Source organism: Helianthus annuus, chromosome 16 (genome assembly GCF_002127325.2).
Source record: "Helianthus annuus cultivar XRQ/B chromosome 16, HanXRQr2.0-SUNRISE, whole genome shotgun sequence".
Taxonomy (NCBI): domain Eukaryota; kingdom Viridiplantae; phylum Streptophyta; class Magnoliopsida; order Asterales; family Asteraceae; genus Helianthus; species Helianthus annuus.
Window position 1 is genome coordinate 119,606,913 of NC_035448.2, and position 12,085 is coordinate 119,618,997.

A 12,085-nucleotide genomic window follows, 5' to 3' on the forward strand; every position below is an offset into this window, starting at 1 on the left:
ATCGGGAGTTAAAACACTTAAAACGAAGCGGGGCTTTATTATTATTATTGGTGTAATATTAAAGAAAGAAAAAAAATGAATTTAGAGAAAGTGATGGGAAAGCTGGCGAGATCTAGAGCAGAAGAAGAAAAGAATGAACAAATGTTATAATGAAAGGCAACTCCTATATATAGTAAACTTTCATATGTCAGTAAGACTCCACGTACACATTGAGCATTAATTTTATGTTTTGAGTTGTACACTATATGTACATACGTCACTTTTGATTTAGGTGCAAAGATTTTGTTGTTTTATTTATTTATTTATTTATTTATTATAATTAATTTAGTTGCTTCACTTATTTGGCTCGTATAACTTCTAAAATATGACGTTTTATAAAACAATAAATATGTTATTAGAACGAGAATATTGGTATCTACATTTTGAACCAAGTTTCATTAAAATAGAGTAGGTTCAGATATATTGTATTTTTATAATTTAGTTATTAAACGGTTCCTAGGCCCGTCTAGGAACTTCATATTTCTTACAGTCAACTTAACCGTAGCCTACCCGTCTAATATAAGTTTTTATATACTTTTATTTTAATAGAAAGGTCACCATATACAAGCCAATTAATTATTATAACATTCCAACCAACTATATATAAAATAGTTTTTAAAACTATTTGGGTCGAATAATTATATTAAAAATAAACTAGTTACTAGTGGTTAATTAACCTATAATTCTTATATGATAAAAATGGGAATGTTACATCCTCCTCACCTTGTTTTAAATCTCGTCCTCGAGATTTGGGCTATGATATCTCTTTTAGAGTTATGTCACTTCATAGTCAATAAAAACAAATATTAAGATAAATGATATAGAATCAAAATATTAAATTTTGTGAATATGAGTTGTACAATAAATAGGACTCAATGATTCAACTGAATTAGTTCAAGAAATCAATGTCAAACGAATGGGGTGAAACGATATAATTTCCAAGGTGACTAGGTTCAGGTCAAAAGATATATGATTAATGGATGTGAATATTTACAAGTTGTAAATGACTTTAGAAACAATAGAAGTGATTGTCAAAGGAAACTTACTTTGATTGTTAACTGAGGACGACTCGGAATCATAAGCTTGAATGAAATAGAAATACGAAAATAATTTGTCAACTATCGAATTATGATATAAGAAAAATCAATGAGTTGAAATTATAAGGATACACCAATATACAACAGAGTTTAGTGTATATTGTCTTAACACATAGTTGTATTAAGACCACTTTCAAGCGAAAGAAATACATTGTTTTGAACGATTCGTACGCTTATGATTAGTCCAAGCTACAAGTTTATACTGACATCGCAAGGTGTTGTAATGATTGAAATGATTCAATAATTGCGGTGACCGAACAATTTCACCGTTTTTGTAATCAACTGGAAGCTTTTTGAAGTAAAATTTTGGATATTCATTTCGAATAAGATTTTCAATTGATGATGGTAAGACCAAATGAAAGTTATAGAATTTTCGATCAATGATGAAAGAAACTTTTAGAGGTACACCGGAATATGATATGAATTTGTGTACTCTTATCTTAACACATAATTGTATTAAGATTGTTTAAGATAATGAACCAACAGAAAATAAATAAATAAATTCGTACATCAGGTGTGAAAATGAGATTAGCTCAAGCTAAAAATTTATTGTGATGTCATAGGTGTCGTAGTAGTCGAAATAATAGTAGCGGTGACTGAATGAGTTCACCATGCTTGAAATCAAAATGAAGTAAGTCCGAATATTTGTTCCAAACAAATCTAGGAGGATTTTTGATGGAAAATGAAACAATTGAATAATGTTTTTCGATCAAAGATGATAAAGCAATAAAGATTACGAAACGCTCGATTGATGATGTAAGAATTATTAAGAGATACATTGAAATATGATATGAATTTGTGTATCATTATCTTAGCACATGATTGTGTTAAGATTGCTTTTATAGGATAAACCAACAAAGCGGATTCAGTACAAATAAATAATTAAATCCGTATATAATGTGTGCAAACGAAAAGCATAAATAGTTCCGCATGAAACGACTGATAATAATTTAGCACAAGTTGCAAGTTCATACCAACACCACAAGGTGTCGTAGTGATTAAAACAAGGCAATAATAGAAGTGATCAAACAAGTATCACCGTGTTTTGAAATTAAGGGAAGGGTTCACAAAGTAAATCTGAATATTTGTTTCAAATAATTTTTATAGGATCTACAACTGAAAATGGAACGAATAAACAGTATTTTTGAGCGAAAAGGAAAGGCAATGAATATCACGAAATGTTCGCTCGATGGTGAAAGAATCGTTAAGAGGTACACCGGAATATTTAACACGAACTGGGGTACCATTATCTTAACACACAATTGCATTAAGACTGATAATACATAGATCGAACAAGCGGATTTAATATCAATACACAATAAATAATTTAATAATTAAATCCGAGCATGGTGTGAGCAACGAGATTAGCGCAAGCTTCAAACTTGTGAAAACGTCACCACAAGGTGATCGTGATCAAAGAAATAATGAAGTCGAAGGCCAAGCAAGCATGTTATGGTTTAAAGCAAATGAAGTGCTTGTTGGTACTATTTTGAATATGATAGCCTCAATCCATCATATGGGATCTTAAATGGAATACGTAATGCGAGCAAGTTCAAGCAATTGAACTTGGTTTAAACACAACGAGTTCATATATTGATAAGAAAGTTCTGACATGGTCACAACAAAAACCATGTATACCATTCAAAAGAAAATCGAGTTTTTCAGGAAATTCATCAATTCAATATCAAAGAATTATCGTTTTGCAAAAACGCGGTTTACAATGCAAAGATCAAGTATAGCAAAATGAGATTTGAACTTTTGATAAAACAACAGATTGGAATGAAGCCCTCCTATGGTCTTCATAACTCAAATGAACCACATGCACAACAAACATTGCATGTGTAACGTGTGGATTTACCAAGAAATGAAATAGATCAATATTTGCTACTATGAAAGAAATCCTCATGGTATGATGACCATTAAGGAAAGTAGAAACGCGAAAGTCAACTCATTATATGCAGAAGTCAGGATTTCAACGAAAGAAATATAAGAACTTTATCTGGAATTTCGTGTGATAACCGTTTGTTAAGTGACGTTATCATGGAATGTCGAATAAAATGAAATAGAGGGAGTTGCAAAGGTATGTGACTCCTTTTTCAGTGATAATAATTATAACTCTGATTAGACTGTGCACCGATGGTTGTGAAAAATCTTGTTCTATCATACCTCAGCAAAATTCATGTCATTTGTAGGATCACATGGCCACGTGCTGCTTTTGCTTAGTAGTTCTTCCACTGACAGGATTCGTATTGGAGTCGTCATGCCAATTATATTTTCCAAAGGTCTTGCCTTGAAAGTCGTGTGTGATATATTTCGACGTCTGTGGACGTAAAATTTTAAGTTTCATGTGTTTTCTTGTGCACTAGCACAACTTTACATGTTTCTTACTTGCGTTAATAGTTTATGGTAACGCATTGGAAATTCTTATACTTTTGATGGTGTCCCAACTTAATGGGTTTCCATTGTTATTATTGTCGCTCGAGTTACGAGGTAGATGATCAAACGAAATAATGTTTGATATCGATATATGTAAGGGATTCTTGATAAAGGAATATAGATTTATTATTGACACATATGCTTGTGCTTTATTCCAAATTGTCAATCCTTATAGTTTTTTTGGATTTCCTTATAGATATACATATCTATATAATCATATATTTCACATGCTGTAATATACATACCCTTCATAAGGTTAATGTATTTAACATATTCATATTTCTAAAAAATAAGTTAGATATCAGATCATGATACTATTTAGGGAAATTTTGTCACTTGTTTGACATATTATATACCTGCTTACCCGGTTCTAGCCGGAGAGGTAACCTCAGTATATCCGGACAAACTGGAGAGTCTGCTACACCGTACCCAGTCTTGCCAGAGAAGAAATTTGTATTCCCATAAATAGTATTTTTCATAAATCATGATTTGGAATGTGCATTATCACTTTCAACAAGGACTAAGCAAATTAGTCTTCACGTGACAGATCATATTCTAGAACAAAGTAGTACTAATAAATAAGAAATAACAGTGGTCAAATGTTATTGCTTATTTATTATACTTGCAACGTTCTAGTTATCATTCTCATGGCATACCAAAACCCATCACACTTTATTTACACAAGTATTTAGCTTATCTCGAAGCTGATACTAAGGCATATTTTCTTAAGTTCAAGTCTAAATGCTACCATGTGTGCTACCAGTTAATAGCAATCTCCTAACTCTTTTATATATGCTTAGGTATTATTAGCACAACACCTATAGGCTTAAATCAGTGGCTCTGATACCACCTTCTGTCACAGCCCCCGACCCCACCCTAGGAGCGGAATCGGGCGCCGCGAGCAGCCAAGTGGTACCGGTGGTTATATTTGAAAACAATGCAGCGGAAATTTCATCAGGACCGTGAGTTAGGAAAAATATCAGAGTTTAGAAACACCGTATTTTATTTATTAAATAGATGGGATAAACCCATGTTTTACAAAGGTAGCTTTAATATGGGATATACCCGATTACATGAAATGAAAATTCTTAATTTAATTTAATTGATAAAATGAGCCACTTCTGTAAGTCTTGTTGATGTCGTATCCAACTCTTACTCCAATCTACTGTAATTACCTGAAACGTGTTTTAAAAAGGTTTTGTCAGTAGGAAATACTGAGTGAGTTCATTCAGGTTTTTATAAAATGACCCTTAGTTATAAATTACAATATAAGAGCGATTACGATGGCTTTTATCTTATTTTTATCTGGCACTTTGTCACTTGCTGACGATGGTCATATCACTATTGGGTCCCTCCCCAAGTAGTGACGTTTATCACGGTGAGGATTTATTAGCCTAACCCGTGAGAAATTAGTAATGTGCACAATACCCCACTAGCCAGTGATTTAAGATAACCACAACTTAATCCCTGTAATTATAACTTTTGAAAATATGTAGTATTGTAAAATATGATTGATAAAAAGAGAATGACTCACATTATAAGCATGCAGTACTGATTTAACAAGCTTTCTTATTCAAATTCTTCTGAGAATTAGCATCTACTTTGATTGTAAGTGTATGGGGTAGAGTTTAGCCTACTAATAAGCTTGATAACCTAATAATGTACATGAAACTAGGTAAGTAACTGAATACAACTTTTACGATAAGCTCACGAGATTAAAATCTCACAACGAATGACAAAGTGCGATACTTAAACATCCAGCGGATTCGCAACGAATGACAGAGTATAGCCCGAGTTCGGGCGACACTCAAACATCCTGTCGGAATCACGACGAATGACAAAGTATAACCGGGGTTTAAGCAGCACTTAAACATTCATCGGATAGTTTCAATCGATCGGACATTGAATCGTAGCAGCGATCGAGTTAATACCCTGTTTTGCGACAGCGTTTCGTGCTAGTGTGTGTTTTGTAGTAATCAGACGATATCTTGAAGTGTAGAGCGAATTTTAACGTCGAACGAACGCAGAAATCTAAGTGCCAATGCCCTCTATTTATACTGAAAATTTGGGACCTTCGCGTGACGCGAGGGGTCACATAGGGGGCGTCGTGTGACGCGACGGGTCTCACTCTACCATAGGGTAGCCACGTCCCTAACTAGCTTAGCTGAGTTGACGGAATGTCAAAATTCGATTTTGACAGCAAATTATGTGGATAATCGTCAATAGGGAATATCCCCCCTTGAGTTTTAGGGGCCCTGATCCTGATTCTGATTGTTCTGAAATTTTTAGGGTTTATGCAGGATTACTTGGGAGTCTCAATTAGGGTTTCCTTTTGGACAAAGTAAAATAATAATTAATAGTTTTGGTGAGAGTTGTTACAAATCGGAAAGGGTAGCGGTGATCGGGAGTTGAAACACTTAAAACGAAGCGGGGCTTTATTATTATTATTGATATAATATTAAAGACAGAAAAAATGAATTTAGAGAAAGTGATGGGAAAGCTGGCGAGATCTAGAGTAGAAGAAGAAAAGAATGAACAAATGTTATCATGAAAGGCAACTCCTATATATAGTAAACTTTCATATGTCAGTAAGCCTCCACGTACACATTAAGCATTAATTTTATGTTTTGAGTTGTACACTATATGTACATACGTCACTTTTGATTTAGGTTCAAAGGTTTTGTTGTTTTATTTATTTATTTATATATTATAATTAATTTAGTTGCTTCACTTATTTGGCTCGTATAACTTTTAAAATATGACGTTTTATAAAACAATAAATATGTTATTAGAACGAGAATATTGGTATCTACATTTTGAACCAAGTTTCATTAAAACAGAGTAGGTTCAAATATATTGTATTTTTATAATTTAGTTATTAAACGGTTACTAGGCCCGTCTAGGAACTTCATATTTCTTACAGTCAACTTAACCGTAGCCTACCCGTCTAATATAAGTTTTTATATACTTTTATTTTAATAGAAAGGTCACTCATATACAAGCCAATTAATTATTATAACATTCCAACCAACTATATATAAAATAGTTTTTAAAACTATTTGGGTCGAATAATTATATTAAAAATAAACTAGTTACTAGTTACTAGTGGTTAATTAACCTATAATTCTTATATGATAAAAATGGGAATGTTACACGTTGTGTCCATGTCAATTGTCGAAGCAGAATAAGGGCAATGTGTTCTTCTAGTTGTGAACTATTGTGGATTGTAAATATTTTAAAAGAGTTAAAAGTTGTTTGTGAATTACCTATAAAGGTATTTTGTGATAGTCAATCTGCTATTTCCATAGCTGAGAATAATGTGTTTCACGAACGTACCAAGCATTTTGAGATTGACTTACACTTTTTGAGAGAAAAAGTTGTTGCAGGTATTATTGAACCTGATAAAACTGATTCTGAGAATCAATTAGCTGATATTTTTACGAAGGGTTTAAGTACTACAGAACATGAGCTGATATGTACAAAATTGAAGTTGGTCAATTGGTTCTCACAAATGAATGATGGGGGGATGTTAAAATGAGATAATAATATTAATTCATATGTTGCGAAATATTTGTTAATTATTACTACTGGGTTTTTTAAGGCTGTTTGTGTGCAGATATTATATTTGAAGGGCTTCAGCGTAACTTGCAATGTGCAGGAGGGGCTTAAATGTAAATGTGCAAAAAATAAGGGGTGCAATCATCTCTACTTGATATTCAAGGTTCCTTGTGTTACATTGCAGGGGGTCTAAGTGTAAGTGTTTATGGGCTGATATATAAGTGAGAGTTAGAGTTTGTTGTAAGAGAGAGTTGTTATTCTTCTGTTTTGTTCATCTGGTTCTCTCTCGAAGAGTTTGAGTTTTCTCCTTGTTCGAATCCTGCGTGATTCTGCTATTTCTGTGTATGTTCATCAGCTGATCGTGTTATCAGTTGATTATATTGAACACTTGTTGATTCTTGATCTTACAAGTTGTAAGATCAAAAGGTTTATTGGGGGAAATCGTTTTGATTTGGGTTAATAATACTTTTCTCCACGTTTTGTCACTCTACTTGGTGTTCTTGTTCTTTTCCGCGTTCATATTATTGTTGTTTACGCTAGCTACTAGCGAGTTCTCCAACCTTGCACTAGTCTACTCGTCACGTCACTTAGACCATTCATTACCCTCTCCTAGCCTATGTAGTGGCGTCACTTAATCCGGTGACCCTCTTTATTTGTTCCTATTTTAATTTTACGATAAATTAACACATAAATTAATACATTCTTAAAAATAAAAATTAATAATTTCCTAAATATTAAAATTTATGCATTTCTAAATTTTTTATAAAGTTAAAAATTAAGTTTTTAAAAATGAATTAATTTCTGTTTTATAAAAATATAAAACATTAAATTATAGAATATTTAAAAAAAAATAAAAACATATTTTTTTAAAAATAAAAACCCAAACAATCATCTTCTTCAACAACCTCCATCATCTCACCTTCACCACCCTTCCTTTACTAATAAAAAAAAATCAACAGAAATACCTTAACCCATCGGCAAGAAGCAAACCTAACCCATGCCCGCCGCCCCGCCCCGCCCTGCCCCGCCCGTACCTGCACCGCCGGTGGCAGTGTGTTGGTTTACCCGTTGTGGCTTATCCAGGCGCCTCGACCCCATATAAATATGAAAAGAATAACTTTAGTTAGCCTTATCCCCTAATCCGTTCATCGAAAACTTAATGCAAAACTTAAAACACATACATGCCCGGTTCAGGAGAACCCTAACATCGACATATTAAAGCAAATGTGTATTTAAAATTCACATATGTTTAGTAGTGTTCATTAACGTTGTGTGGTACTTATATATGTGAAATACTTTAATTGATGGTTGGTGTTCAAAACTATCCGATATTTGAATCCGAACTACCGGAAAACTCGGATATCCGGTTATTTCGGATTCAGATAGTGATTTTAAAAAATTTCGGATATCCGAAATATTCTAATATTTATAAAAAAAAATTCAATCCGAAATATATTTCATATATCTGACAATATCCGAATTATCTGAAAATATATTCGGATATCCAAAAATTTATACGTGGATATCCGAAATATCCGGTTTCAAATAAATAAAAAAATGGATATTCAAATATCCGATTCATTATCTAAAATTTCGGATACGCATTCGCTAGCAAAACTAGCTATCTGAAAATTTCGGATATTCGGTTTTGAACACCCTAGTTTTGATTGGTTTGTGTGCACCCAAAATGAAACACCTATTCTAGTTCTGATGCTCGTGTAAATTAATTAGTGAACAAAATATGAAACCCAAATCAGAACACATAAATGTTTTATACGTGTGTTCGTAAAAGGAAACTAATAAAATGCTTTATGTTCAAAATCCAAAGAAAAATATAAGTTCTATATAAATATAAATATATTTTCAAAAAGATTTATCTATATATACAATACCAACAATGATATAGAGATTTTTTTTAAAAAAATTGTTTATTGTTTGTCTATGACATTATAGTCTAGTGACGCTAAGGCTTAGAAACCATAAGGACCTGGGTTCGATTCCCACAAGAGGCTTTTTCCAGAATTATTTAATTTTCTCCTGAATTAATGTGTAGACACATAGTGCAGATGAATATGATCGGGTGGTTGTTTATTGTTTAGTTTGAGTAGTACTGCACAACATGAGCTGATATGTACAAAATTGAAGTTGGTCAATTGGTTCTCACATATGAATGTTGGTCAATTGGTTCTCACATATGAATGATGGGGATGTTAAAATGGGATAATAATATTAATTCATATGTTGAGAAATATTTGTTAATTATTACTAATGGGTTGTTTAAGGCTGTTTGTGTGCAGATATTATATTTGAAGGGCTTCAGTGTAACTTGCAATGTGCAGGAGGGGCTTAAATGTAAATGTGCAAAAAGAATAAGGGCTGCGATCATCTCTGCTTGATATTCAAGGTTCTTTGTGTTACATTGCAAGGGGTCTAAGTGTAAGTGTTTATGGGCTGATATATAAGTGATAGTTAGGGTTTGTTGTTAGAGAGAGTTATTATTCTTCTGTTTTGTTCATCTGGTTCTCTCTCGAAGAGTCTGAGTTTTCTCCTTGTTCGAATCCTACGTGATTCTGCTATTTCTGTGTATGTTCATCAGCTGATCGTGTTATCAGTTGATTATATTGAACACTTGTTCATTCTTGATCTTACAAGTTGTAAGATCAAAAGGTTTCTGGGGGAAATCATTTTGGTTTGGGTTAATAATACTTTTCTCCACGTTTTGTCGCTTTACTTGGTTTTCAAGTTCTTTTCCGCGTTCATATTATTGTTGTTTACACTAGCGACTAGCGAGTTCTCCAACCTTACACTAGTCTACTCGTCACGTCACTTAGACCATTCATTACCCTCTCCTACCCTATGTAGTGGTGTCACTTAATCCGGTGACCCTCTTTATTTGTTCCTATTTTAATATTACGATAAATTAACACATAAATTAATACAATCTTAAAAATAAAAATTAATAATTTCCTAAAAATTAAAATTTATGCATTTCTAATTTTTTATAAAGTTTAAAATTAAGTTTTTACAAATGAATTAATCTCTATTTTATAAAAATATAAAACATTAAATTATAGAATACTAAAAAAATAAAAACATAATTTTTTAAAAATAAAAACCCAAACAATCATCTTCTTCAACAACCTCCATCATCTCACCTTCACCACCCTTCCTTTACTAATAAAAAAATCAACAAAAATACATTAACCCATCGGCAAGAAGCTAACCCAACCCATGCCCGCCGCCCCGCCCATACCTGCACCACCAATGGCAGTGTGTTGGTTTACCCGTTGTGGCTTATCTAGGCGCCTAGACCCCCTTATAAATATGAAAAGAATAACTTTAGTTAGCCTTATCCCCTAATCTGTTCATCGAAAAACTTAATGCAAAACTTAAAACACATACATGCCCAATTCAAGAGAACCCTAACATCGACATATTAAAGCAAATGTGTATTTAAAAATCACATAGTTAGTAGTGTTCATTAACGTTGTGTGGTACTTATATATATGATATATTTAAGTTGATGGTTGGTGTTCAAAACTATCCGATATTTGAATCCGAACTATCGAAAAACTCGGATATCCGATTATTTCGGATTCAGATAGTGATATAAAAAATTTCGGATATCCGAAATATTCTAATATTTATAAAAAAACAATTTCGTGTATCTGAAATATATTTCGAATATCTGACAATATCCGAATTATCCGAAAATATATTCGGATATCCGAAAACTTATATGTGGATATCCGAAATATCCGGTTTCAAATAAATAAAAAATAAAATAAAAAATGGATATTCGAATATCTGATTCATTATCTAAAACTTCAGATACGCATTCGCTAGCGAAACCAGCTATCTGAAAATTTTGGATATTCGGTTTTGAACACCCCAGATTTTATCGGTTTGTCTGCACCCCAAAACGAAACACCAACTCTAGTTCTGATGCTCATGTAAATTAATTAGTAAACAAAATATGAAACCCAAATCAGAACACATAAATGTTTTATACGTGTGTTCGTAAAAGGATACTAATAAAATGCTTTACGTTAAAAATCCAAAGAAAAATAGATGTTCTATATAAATACAAATATATTTTCAAAAGAGATTTATCTATATATACAATACCAACAATAATATATAGGTTTTTTTTAAATATTTGTTTATTGCTTGTCTATGACATTATAGTCTAGTGATGCTACGGCTTAGAAACCATAAGGACCCGAGTTCGATTCCCACAAGAGCCTTTTTCCAGATTTATTGAATTTCCTTCTGAATTAATGTGTAGACACATAGTGCAGATGAATATGATCGGGTGGTTGTTTATTGTCTAGTTTGAGTTTTTCTCTAATAACTTTTTCGTTAACTTTGTAAAAATTCTATATACAAAGTTAATTTTAACTTTTTTTTTCAAACTTTTTGTGTATTTAAAATAAAGTAATATTTAGCAGCGTAAACTATATCAAATACCAGTATTATACCGTTATAGGTTATCGAATCAAACAAATACCCACCAAATAAAATCAATACCGACACCATAATTTATATTGATATAATTTATATATAATAAAAAAGAAGTTGAATGAACAGTAGTTTTAGAATTATTTAAAATGGTATCGGGTATCGGTACCGGTCTCAAATTTACTAAACCGGTGTATTTTCGGTATCGGTTCTGCACAGGTATTTACCGGTTTTTACCCTCAAATACCGGTGCCGTACTTGTACCGACCAGTACCGAACCGTACCATACTAGGTATTTCGGTACTGGTACCCACTTTTGGGGATTCCGGTAACGGTTGGTAACGAGCTCATCAAATCCTGTAGCAACGCAACAATGCAAGTAATTGCACCGTTTAGATTACTTTTCATACACACAGTAAGTAAACTGTATTTCGTTTAAATGAGTTTTTATATACACAACAACTTATTTTGCTTTCTTTTTTGTCTTTTTCTGT